Here is a 12,122-nt window from a genome sequence, read left to right as displayed (position 1 = left end):
TTTGTTCTGTGTGCTCACCAGAACTTGATTATTAACAGGATTTTTTTATTTTAGGTATTCTAATAGGTATTTTATTGTGGTGTTAATTGGTATCTCTCTAATAACTAATGATACTAACATCTTTTCAGGAGCTTATTTGCCATCCATTTATCTACTTTGGTGAAATGTCTGTTAAGTCTTTAGCTCATTTTAAAACTGGGTTGTTTACAGTATGGTCATTACCAGAGGGAAAGGGGGCTGGGAGGAGATAGAAGAATGGAAAGGTGGGACAAATGGTGAGGGAAGGAGATGATTGGAGGTGGTGAACGCACAGTACAATATACAGATGCTATATTATAGAATTGTACACTTGAAACCTATATCACTTTATTAACCAATGTCACCCCAATAAATTCAATTAAAACAAATAGAACAAACAAACTTAGACACTGAATTTATAATAAGCTTTTCTGACAGATGGCACTTCATATGTGTTGTTACAACTGTTGCGGGAGGAATTCAGTTTGTCCTATGTGACTCCTGCAGGAGAGAACTCTTGGACGATTGTGATTTGTTTCCTCTGGACTTCTTCCTGTACATCTTTTCCCTTTGTTGATTTTGCTCTGTATCCTTTGCGGTAATAAATCATAGCCATGAGTGCAACCATAGCAAACCCAAACCAAAACTGGGTTATTTGTTTTCTTACTATTGACTTTTGAGAATTCTCTGTATATTTTAGATATGAGGCATTTGTCAGTATGTGATTTGCAAATATATTCTTAGAGTCTATAATTTATCTTTTTATTCTCTTGCCAGTTTCTTTTGTATAGTTTTAAATTATGATCAAGTCCAATTTATCAGTTTTTTTCTTTTATGCATCATGTCTTTGGTGCCATGTGTAAGAACCTTTGGCCCAACCCCAGGTCATGAAGATTTCCTCTAACGGTTCCTTCTGAAAGTTTTATAGTTTCCTATGTTAGATTTAGATCCATGACATATTTTGAATTAATTATAGAAGATGTGAGATTTAGGATGAGGTTCATTATTAAGTATATAAATGCCCAATGTGTCTAACATCCTTTTTTGAAAAGATTATTCTTTGGACCTTTCTTTTTAAAAAAAAAATTTTATTAAATTTATTGGGGTTACATTTGTTAATAAAACTACATAGGTTTCAAGTGTACAATTCTATAACACATCGTATGTATATTGCATTTTGAGTTCACCACCCAAGGTCAAATCTCCTTCCATCACCATTTATATTTGATCCCTTTTACCCATTACTACCTCCCCCTAACCTCCCATTTCCTCTGGTAACCACCATACAGTTGTAGCTATGAGTTTTTGTTTGTTTATTTTGTTTGTTCATTTCTTGCTTTCCATTTTATATCCTATATATGAATGAAATCATATAGTTCTTGACTTTTTCCATCTGACATATTTTGCTTAGCATGATATTCTCAAGATTCATCCACGTTGGACTGGATGCAAGAAGATGAAGGGTTTAGTCAAAGAACATATATGCTTAACTCATAGACACAGACAACAGTGTGGTGATGGCCAAAGGGAAGAGGGATGGGGGTGGGGGATGGGTAGAGGTAGGCAAAGGGAGAGAAAGGGGGACATCTGTAATAGTGTCAAAAAAAAAAAAGATCCATCCATGTTGCCTCAAATGGCAGCATTTCATCTTTTCCTGTGGCTGAATAGGATGCCATTGTATAAATGCACCACATCTTCTTTATCCAATTATCTATCCAAGGACACTTTGGTTTTTTCCATGTCTTGGCCACCCTGAATAATGCTGCAATGAACACAGGGGTATATATGAGCATTTATATATCTTTACCAATAAATGTTTTCAAAATTTTCAGGTAGATACCCAGAAGAGGGTTTGCTGGGTCATATAGTAATTCTATTCTTAATCTTTTGAGGAACTTCTATACTGTTTTCTATAATGACTGAACCAGTTTTCATTCCCATAAGCAGTGAAGAGGCTTTCTTTTTCTACATAACCTCTTCAATACTTGTTATTACTTGTCTTATTGATAATTGCCATTTTGACAGGTGTGATGTGGAACCTCATTGTAGTTTTGATTTGTATTTCCTTAATAGCTAGTAAAGCTAACCATCTTTTCATATATCTGTTGACCATTTGTTAAGTCTTAGTGGGAGAAGTGTCCAGTCTTTGGGCCTTAAAAATCAATTGGCCATATTTGTATGGATCTGTTTCTCTGCTGTCTGTTCAGTTCCGCTGATCTAAATGACTATCCCTTCACCAATACCACACTGTTTTGGTTAATCTAGCTTTTATAGTACAACTTAAAAATCTACTTCTGGTCAGGATAGAGGCATAGTTAAACATGGCTCATCTCTTCACACAACCACAGCAAAAATTACAACTAAACTACAAAACAAATATCACGCAGAACATCAGAAAATTGAGCTATATGGAGTCTGACAACCAAGGAATTAAAGAAGTCACATTCATTCAGACAGGTAGGAGAGGCAGAGAGGCAGAACAGGCTGGTCCCGCACCAACATGTGGTGGATAAAAGTTGGGAGGGTTATCTTGGTGGTAAGGGATCCCAGCCCCATACCAGCCCACCCAGCTCAGGGTCCCAGTGCCAGGAAGATAAGCCCCCCTATCTTCTAGCTATAAAAACCAGTGGGGGTTGGGGCAACAGAAGAAACTGCAGGATTCTTAGCTGCCTTCTCTTAAAGTTCCCACAACAGACTCAGGAATTACTCAGACTTACTCCCTCTGGGCTCCAGCACTGGGGCAATAGCTTGAAGGGCACCAGTGGCATACAGGGAGAAAATGAAGTGTCTAGGCATCAGGGTGAGCACCAGGAGGCAGCTTCCTCTGGGACAAATCCCCAGAAGCCAGGCAGAGTGGCCATTGTTCCTTTTCTGAGCCCTCAGCCACACAGAGCTACAAAGAGGTGGCACCATATTTAATACCCCATCAACTTAGTTCACACAGGGTTGCCCCACCCTGGCAATTACTTCAGGCTTCATCCCATCCACCTTATGGGTGTGATTTTCTACATTAGGGCACACTACTAAGACAGGGAGTCAAAGCAGCTCTGCCTAATACATAAAAACAAACATAGGGAGGCTGCCAAAATGAGGAGACAAAGAAATATGGCCAAAATGAAAGAACAGGACAAAACTCCAGGAAAAGAACTAAAAGAAATGGAGAAAAGCAATCTATCAGATGCAGAGTTCAAACACTGGTTATTAGGATGCTCGAGGAACTCATTGGGCACTCCAACAGCATAAAAATTATCCAATCACATGAAGGGTACACTAATTGAACTAAAGATCAATTTATAGGGAAACAACAATAGAGCAGATGAAGCTGAGAATCAAATCAATGATTTGGAACATAAAGCAAAAACAAATAATCAGAACAAGAAGAAAAGAGAATACCAAAAAAATGAGGATAGGGTAAGGAGCCTCTGGAACAACTTCAAACGTACCAACATTCAAATCATAGGGGTGCCAGAAGGAGAAGAGAAAGGGCAAGAAATTGAAAACTTATTTGAAAACAATAATGAAAGTGAACTTTCCTAATTTGGTAAAGGAAATAGACATATAACTTCAGGAAGTACAGAAAGTCCCAAACAAGATGGAGAGAAAGAGAACCACACCGAGACAAATCAAAATTAAAATGTCAAAGGTTAAAGATAGAAAATCTTAAAAGCAGAAAGAGAAAAGCAGTTACTTACAAAGGAGTTCCCATAAGATAGTCAGCTGATTTCTAAAACAAAGCTTTGCAGGCAAGAAGGGACTGGTAAAAAGTATTCAAAAGTGATGAAAAGCAAGGACCTACAACCAAGATTACTTTATGAAGCAAAGCTATCATTTAGAATCAAGGGGCAGATAAAGTACTTCCCAGACAAGGTAAAGCTTAAGGAGTTCATCATCACCAGGCCATTATTATATGAAATGTTAAAGGGAATTTAACAGGGAATTTCAAGAAAAGGAAGATTAAAACTATGAACAATAAAATGGCAATAAATCCACAACTATCAACAATTGAATCTAAAAAAAAAAACAAACTAAGCAAACAAACAGAACAGAAACAGAATCATAGATGTGGAGATCATTTAGATCTTTACCACTTGGGAGGGGGAAGGGAGAAAATGGGGGAAAAGGTGCAGGGATTAAGAAGTACAAATTGGTAGGTACAGAATAGGCAGGGGGATGTTAAAAACAGTATAGGAAATGGAGTAGCCAAAGAACGCATATGCGTGACCCATGGACTGAACTAAGGGGGGTAGAGATTGCCAGAGGGAATGTGGGGTGCTGGGTGGAGGTGGGGAAAGGAGGAAAAATTGGGACAACTGTAATAGCATAATCAATAAAATATATAAAAAAAATAAAAACCTGGTAGTGTGAATCCTCCAATCTTAATCTTATTTTTAAAATATTTTAGCTTTTCTAGGTCCTTTGAATTTCTATATTAATTTTAGAATTAGCTTGCTTGTATCTACAAAAATTCTGCTGGGATATTTAATGGAAATGAGTTAAATCTATATATCAGTTTGGAGAGTTGAGTCTTTCCATTCCTGAACACAATATGGCTTTCCATTTATTTGGGTCTTCTTTGATTTTTTTTCATTACTGTTTTGTGATTTTCAGTATATACATCTTGTGTATGTTTTGTTAAATTTATTCCTAAGATTTTCAATATTTTTGGAGCTATTGTAAATGGTAATATTTTAAAAATATCACTTTCAGTTGTTCATTGCTGGTATACAAATACAAAATTATTTTTGTGTTTTTACCTCTGACTTAACTCACTTCTAGGGGGAGTTTTTCCAGTCACTTCTTTTGGTTTCAATCATGTCATCTGCAAATATGGGTATTTTTATTTCTTCCTTTCCAATCTGTGTAACTTTTACCTCATTCTTGGTTTATTGTACTGGCTAGAAATTCCAGTATAATGTCAAGTAACAGGGAGCGAGGTTATCCTTGCCTTGTTCCTGATCTGAAGGGGAAGCTTTCAGTCACTCGCTACTCAGTCTGATGCTGGATTTTGGCTTTTTGTTCATGACCTTTCTGAGGTTGAGGAGGTTCCCATCTGTCTTAGTTATATGATAATTTTTAAAAGATTTTATTTATTTATTCTTGGAGAGAGGGGAAGGGAAGGGGAAAAGAGGGAGAAACAAATTGATGTGTGAGGGAAATGGAACGGTTGCCTCTCACGCATACCCTGACCAGGCATTGGCCTACAACCCAGGCATGTGCCCTGACAGGGAACTGAACTGGAGACCTTCTGCTTTGAGGGCCAACACTCCGCCAACCGAAATACACTGGTCAGGGCTTTTTTTTTTTTTTTTTTTAAGATTTTATCTTAGTTATTTGAGAATTTTAAAATTTTGAATGGATATGGAATTTTTCAAATACTATTTCTGTATTAATTGATATGATTATGTAGTTTTTCTTCTTTAGTGTATTAATATAGTGGATTACATTGACTAATTTTTCAAATATTGAAGTAGCCTTGCTTTTTCAAGATAAACCCTAGTTGGTTGTAGTGGATAATGTTTTTCAAATACATTTGGATTCAATTTGCTAAGATTTTGTTTGATTTAAAATTTTTTTACTTTTATGGATGATTTTAGAGAGAGAGGAAATGGGAGAGAGAGATCTGTTTCCCACTTATTTATGCATTCACTGGTTCATTGTTGTCTGTGCCCTAACCCATGATCGACCCCAAAACCTAGGCGTATCGGGATGATGCTGCAACCAACTAAACTATCCAGCCAGGAAATTGATTTCTATACCAATGTCTATGAGAAATATTAACCTAGAGTTTTCTTTTCTTATGCTGTCTTTTAATGGCTTTGGAATCAGGGTTTTATAAAAAGTTGGTAAATGTTACCGTCTCTTTTATTTTCTGGAAGAGTTTGTGTAGAATTGGTATTATTTCATCTTTATTTTCATTTTTTAAATATACATAATTTTATTACACATTTTTTTAATTAAACAAAATGCAACATTCTAAAAAAACCCAAAATTTGCTATTGTTATTAATTCCTGTCTTTGCTGTGCTACCATACATAAGTCAAGAAATTAAAGAAACCATTAAATATTTAGAAACATCTAACATTCAAAGCCTTAAAATCTAACTGTATGTAGTAGCCCCTCAAAAAGCTACAACCTGCATTTTGAAAAAAGCATTTTCTCTAAAAGAAGCTTACCAGCTATACAAAAATCTGTACAGCTTTCATACGGAAGTTAATATTGACCTGCACTTGAATTCACATTCTTAGCGAAACAATTGCCTCAGCACACACATACTCCGCAAGCATCATTACAGGATAGCCTTTTATTCTTCATCTTCATCCTCTTCCTCCTCCTCATCTTCTGGTTCATTCTTCTTCTTTGAGCCTGTTGGCTTGCCAGGTCCCTTCTTTCCCACTTCACTTCTGCCTTTGGCACGGTATGCAGCAGTATCCTTTTCATACTTCTCCTTTAGCTTAGCTGCTTTTTGTTCACATGGTTGCTTATCTTTGGCTGACTGTTCAGACCACATTTCACCCAATTCTTCTGAAGTATCCCCAATGGATAAACCAAGGTGTTCACTTTTGATCTTTGGGTGATGTTCAGAGCAAAACAGGAAAAAGGTTGATGGAGGTCTTTTAGGAGTATTGGGATCCTTTTTCTTTCCTTTCTTATCACCTTCGGAAGGAACATAATTTTTCATCTCCCCATCATAGTGAGAGCTTTGTCACTCTTTACCTTATCTTCAAACTTTGACTTTTCCTTTGCAGACGTGGTCTCTCATCTTTCTGAACATTTCTTGGAGAATTCAGAAAAGTTGACGGAAGAGTCTGGGTGTTTCTTCTTGTGCTCTTCCTGGCAGGTTGGCACAAGGAAGGCATATGGGGACTTCTTGCCCCTCAGCTTGTTGGGGTCTCCTTCAGCCATGGTGACAGACAGCGTCTCCTGAGACGCTTCCCTCGCTGGGCTCCTGCGTGAACTGGTTTATCGCTTACTCAATCCTTTGGCTGTTTTTCAGAGTTCTCCAGCGCCAAGGCAACTTCCATTTCATCTTTAAATGTTTACTACAGTGCAGCTATATAGGCCTTTAAGAAATTAAAAAATTTAAAAATTCTGTAACTGGAAGTTAATTAACTATGAATTCAATCTTCTTATAGGATTCTTCAGGCCATTCACTTTCATTTTAATGAGCTTTGGTATTTTATTCTCAAGGAATTATTAGTTCATGTCACCTAGGTTGTCATATTTATTCATGGAGAGTTGTTCATAGTGTTTAAATAAATTCATATATGAAAGCAAAAAAACCCCACACTAGTAATTCTTGACCATCAGAAATGAAAAACAGCCCTGGCTGGTGTGGCTCAGGGGACTGAGTGCCTGCCTGCGAACCAAAGGGTCACTGATTTGATTCCCAGTCAGGGCACTTGCCTGGGTTCCAGGCCAGGTCCCCAGCAGGGGGCATGTGAGAGGCAACCACATATTGATGTTTCTCTCCCTCTCTTTACCCATCCCTTCTCCTCTCTAAAAATAAATAAATAAAATCTTTTAAAAATGAAAAACAGGTTCTCATAATTGGAGTGGAACTAGGCTAGAACTTGGCTATTGTCTCAAGTGGGCTGAAGACTCTAGAATGGATCAGTGAGCTTTGGTACCTCAGGCAATTTCACATTACGCACCATTGCTCTCCAACAAACGGACTTCTAGTTCTCTGTCTCACACAATATTGTTTTTCATCTCATCCTTTCCTTTTTCCATTCTTCACATTTTTTTTTTTACACCTAGGAACTTGGGTTAATCAGTAGAGCAGGATTTAAAGAAGCTACTGTCCCTTGAGGGGAATTCCTGCCCTTTATCCACTTGTCTCCCTTCTTTTCCCAGTGTGCTTGCTCCATGCCCTTTTCTCTTCCACCTTTCTGTAATGTCCTCCCCAGAGCCCTGCTTTACCTCTGCCGCTGTAGACCAGAAGACATGCCCTAATGCTCCTTGGCTCACTTAAGAATAATAAGGTTATTACTTATTCCAGAATGAATAATTCCCCCCACACTAGAGTTTTATTAAAGCATCACATTGTTTCAGAGTTAATAAGGATAATTTGTAAAACTAAAACTCAGTTGTCATTTGGCTACTTCCATCTTAGAGAAAATTAAAAGAGAAATATTAGAAAATGATAATTCCATCAAAACTTGTTTGAAAAAGAAAAGTTCTTTTTTTCAACTAAAATTAAGAGTTCACATTCTGGAGGACTTGTGGTTATTTATGGTGCTACTGAGGAAAATGTACATTACTCTGTTTACTTTGTAATTAAAAGGGTCTCAGAGACCTTTCTCTCTCCCCTTCAGGGCGCGGAGTACCTGACATTTCATCTGTTAATGTTTTCTTTGGGAAACAAAAGATGGAAATTGTGATTAAAGTCTTTCCAGATAATATCCCAGAACAAAGTGTAGAAAGAAAAGGATTATATAACATGACATGTTAATGTAATGTAATATATGTGTGGTATTATCTAAGGATCACATTATATCCAGCCGGTAAGTTATCTTTATATATTTAAGAATATATTTTAAAAAGCATGTAGCCTTTTCGTCATTGAGTTTATAAATACTTGACCGAATGTCGATCTGATATGTGAAAAAACTGCTAGGCGTTGTGAGAAGGACCAAGGTTTTTTGTTGTTGTTGTTTTACCTCCAAGACTTCAGTGGGAACTGAGAGTGGCTTCACCGCAGCGAAGAATGAGATATAGTTAGGAGTTGTTCTGGGCTTAAACTAGAGAGTCTAGATGAAGTTTTGGTTTCAGGTGTTACTGTACCTTCTGACAACTGTGAATGAGGCTGGTTCTTGGGAAGCCGACTGGTTTCCTATTTGCAGAGTTCAGCTGGGACTAGCATCCTTCTAGTTTGTAAGTGGCATTATCCGGAAGCTATCTAGTCCAGGGGGAAGGTGACATCTCCTGAACCTGGCCCCCACAGAGAACTTTGAATAGGTGGAAAGAGAAGGTTGTGTGCGTACTTGCTCATGTCACAATGTTGGGCATGTGACCTAAGAGAAGCATGTGGCAAGTCCATGTGATTGGACTGATTCACTACCAAGCCTTGACTCTAGAGGGACTCAGAGGCTAATGCAGCTTGTTTAAACTCTTAAGCCTTGGTGTTTCAGTGAGATTATATCCATAAAAGACATAATATTATTCAAAAAGTACTCTTTATTGGGGACATGTAGAAGGACTAGGAGAATACTTATCATCCTATCATCTCCTATCTTGCACTTGTTGATAGTTCCTCAGCATTCACAGCACTTACTAAAAGCTTACCATTTGTCAAAAACATGCAAGGTGTCAGAGATGGCAACACGGAAAGTACGATGGAACAAGATTTAGTAACTATAACAAGCTAGCACTGATATAGTGTTTACTATGTGTCAGGCTTGTTCTAAGTGATATAATCCTCACTTAATCCTCGTAACAACTCCATGAGGTAGGTACTAATATTATTCCCATTCTACAGATGGGGACACTGGGATACAGAAAGATGAAATAACTTGCTAAAGATTTCACAGCTGGTAAGTGGCAGAGCAAAGTTTGAAAGCACACAATCTGGCTCCAGAAATGGTGATTTCGGCCTTCATGCTAAATAGGCTCTCTAGGAATTTATGATCTGAATACACATAGTTAAGTACCTTTCTTTCAGGGTAAGCTAGTGGGGGGATAGTGTGTAGAGAAGCAAAAGTGACTCAGATGAAATGTTTTGGAAAAACTACCTCAAGAAATGCTTTAGTCTGTGCTCCAAAGAGAAGAGTGGAGTAATAGAAAAGTATTAAATGAAGCAAAAAGTTGGAAATGTTTATCAACAGAAAGCAAACCAGTTTTGTTTTATGTCCAGCATTTCCACCTTGCATCTTCCTTTGACATATACATTATGAGGGACAATGAATAAAATCAATTTGATAACATTCCCTTTCTCTTTTTGGTAGAGGTACTTGAATGAGACGAGGTCAATGCATTCAGGACAATATGGCCTTAGGCTGGTAGAGGTACTTGTATGAAGGCTACTTCACGAGGGAGGTTTGGGCGTGTGGGGGCATGTCTGGTAAACGGATGGGATGGATCTGCTGGGAGAGTACTTGCAGAATACTGGGGACCTCAGGGAGACAATTCCTGAAGGTAGGAAATTGCAGAAATGACAATGCTTCAACTGTTAGAGGAGAGGGATGTTTTCAGTTCCGGTGGTAGAGAAGCTGTCTAGGGTCAAATTGTAAGAAATACATGAGATGTATTTCTGTAGATCATGTAGTAGTATGTATGTAACCAATAATTATTCATTATTCATTATGGGAGTCTCAGTGCTCCCCCAGGCTGTCCTTATGGAGACGTATTTGCAGAGACCAAGGAGAGAAAGTATAAACATGCCTGGGGTCCTCATAAGACCTCAGATGTGCCCTTTAATAATCCTATACACTTCTAAGTGTTATCAACAAATGGTAGTGATAATAAACGTCAGTAGTTACCACTGTTGCTCTTACTCTCTCCACATTTTATGTTATCACTAATTTTATATTGGGGCCAGTGAGGAAACATAATTTAATTTTTAAAGTATTCAAATATTTAACTAGATTTCTCTAACAGGAAGAGAAAAATGAAATTCATACATATGGGCAACAAACTTCTTGTCATTACTGAACATTATGGGTTTTGCTTTCCTGTAGAAATAAACTCCTGAACACTGATTTTATTATAGACTTAATTTCTTGCTAAGAGTTCACTTTCTGCTTATCTCAGCATTGGATATTTGCTACATTACTATTTCCTCTATCCATCCTTCTTATAAAAGTAAATAAATACTTTACTTCCTCTTTCTAGACAAGTAGGAATTTCAAATAAATAAGGAAATCTTTTTCCTTCTCGTTGGTCCTTTGACCTTCTTAATCTCCTTCCACTCCCAGCTGGGGTAGTCGTTAAAATGCCCCAGACAAGCACGGAGTGTTCGTGATCATGACTGTAATATGGTCGCATTACACACCCATTCAAAGTTCTCTGCTTCAGGGCCAAAGTCTGGGTGATGTCACACAGCCTATGAACTGCCTGCCTCCTGGACTAGTTTCCTTGTGGTGAGAGGATAGGGTATGAGAGAAAGATGAACCCACTGTAATTCTGAGGATCAGATTTAACTAGGGTCTGGTAAATCTAGAGATATTTCCGTGTTGACAAATTGATCTAATTTATTCCTTTCAAACTGGTGTATAATATTCCATCTTATGAAAAATTAGTTTCTTTATCTGTATGGATGGACAATAAGTTCTTTCTAACTTTTTGCTGTTCCAAATAATGTTGCCGTGAATATTTGTACATATGTTTTTGTATGCACATGTATGAAAGTTCAACTAGAGTATTGGTATTTAAACGTTTTGTTAGCAAACAATTTAGAAAAACATTTTCTTCTCACATATTTTAGAATTAGAATTAAACATTTTCAGCTTAAATTTAAGTAGTTATCAAGGAAATAATTTCATTGTAATGCAGACATTAACATTTAAAAGTAGAATTCTTAAATGTACCCAATAGAATATAAATACCAAAGGGATTTGAAACTCACCATTATCCATCAAAACATTAGCAACATGAACAAGCCCTAGTCCTGCAGTGGGAAATGAATTCTACGCCACTCCTTTGTTCTTTGGACCTGAATTTTCTTTCCACTTCTGCCACAGATTATCTAAATGTAATTAATATACATTGTGTATGAATATCTTTTGTCAATCACTCTATCATATTTCCCTGCAACAGATTTTATTTAGAAACTTAAATTATGAAAAATTCCTTAGACCACACTACTCCTAACTCAATTTTCCTGAACTGAGTTGTCATTAATTATTCCTAGTTCATAATTGATCAATTAAATACTTTTAAATATTGACAAGTATTTAACATAAAAAGAAATCAATGGAGCTTTTAAGAAATTGGTTTGTATATCATAAATGAATTTCACTTATTTCTTGGAGATAGGTCCAGCCTCAGTTGGTCTCTAGTTTTTACTTTATACTGTAAACACTGGGAAATATTGTTTATATAAGTAAGTAGGTAACGATTGGAAGGAATTGTTTTAGTGATGTCACTTATTTATTTGAAAGCTTTCC

General features: G+C 37.0%; 1 pseudogene; it reads right to left on the bottom strand.

Annotated features, from left to right (window-relative positions):
* Positions 1-6,315: 6,315 nt before the first annotated feature.
* LOC112307352 (high mobility group protein B2 pseudogene) lies at positions 6,316-6,954 on the bottom strand (annotated as a pseudogene).
* Positions 6,955-12,122: the final 5,168 nt, after the last annotated feature.

Source organism: Desmodus rotundus, chromosome 4 (genome assembly GCF_022682495.2).
Source record: "Desmodus rotundus isolate HL8 chromosome 4, HLdesRot8A.1, whole genome shotgun sequence".
Taxonomy (NCBI): Eukaryota; Metazoa; Chordata; class Mammalia; order Chiroptera; family Phyllostomidae; genus Desmodus; species Desmodus rotundus.
Note: the sequence above shows the minus strand (reverse complement) of the source record. Positions and strands in the feature narration are given on the sequence as shown.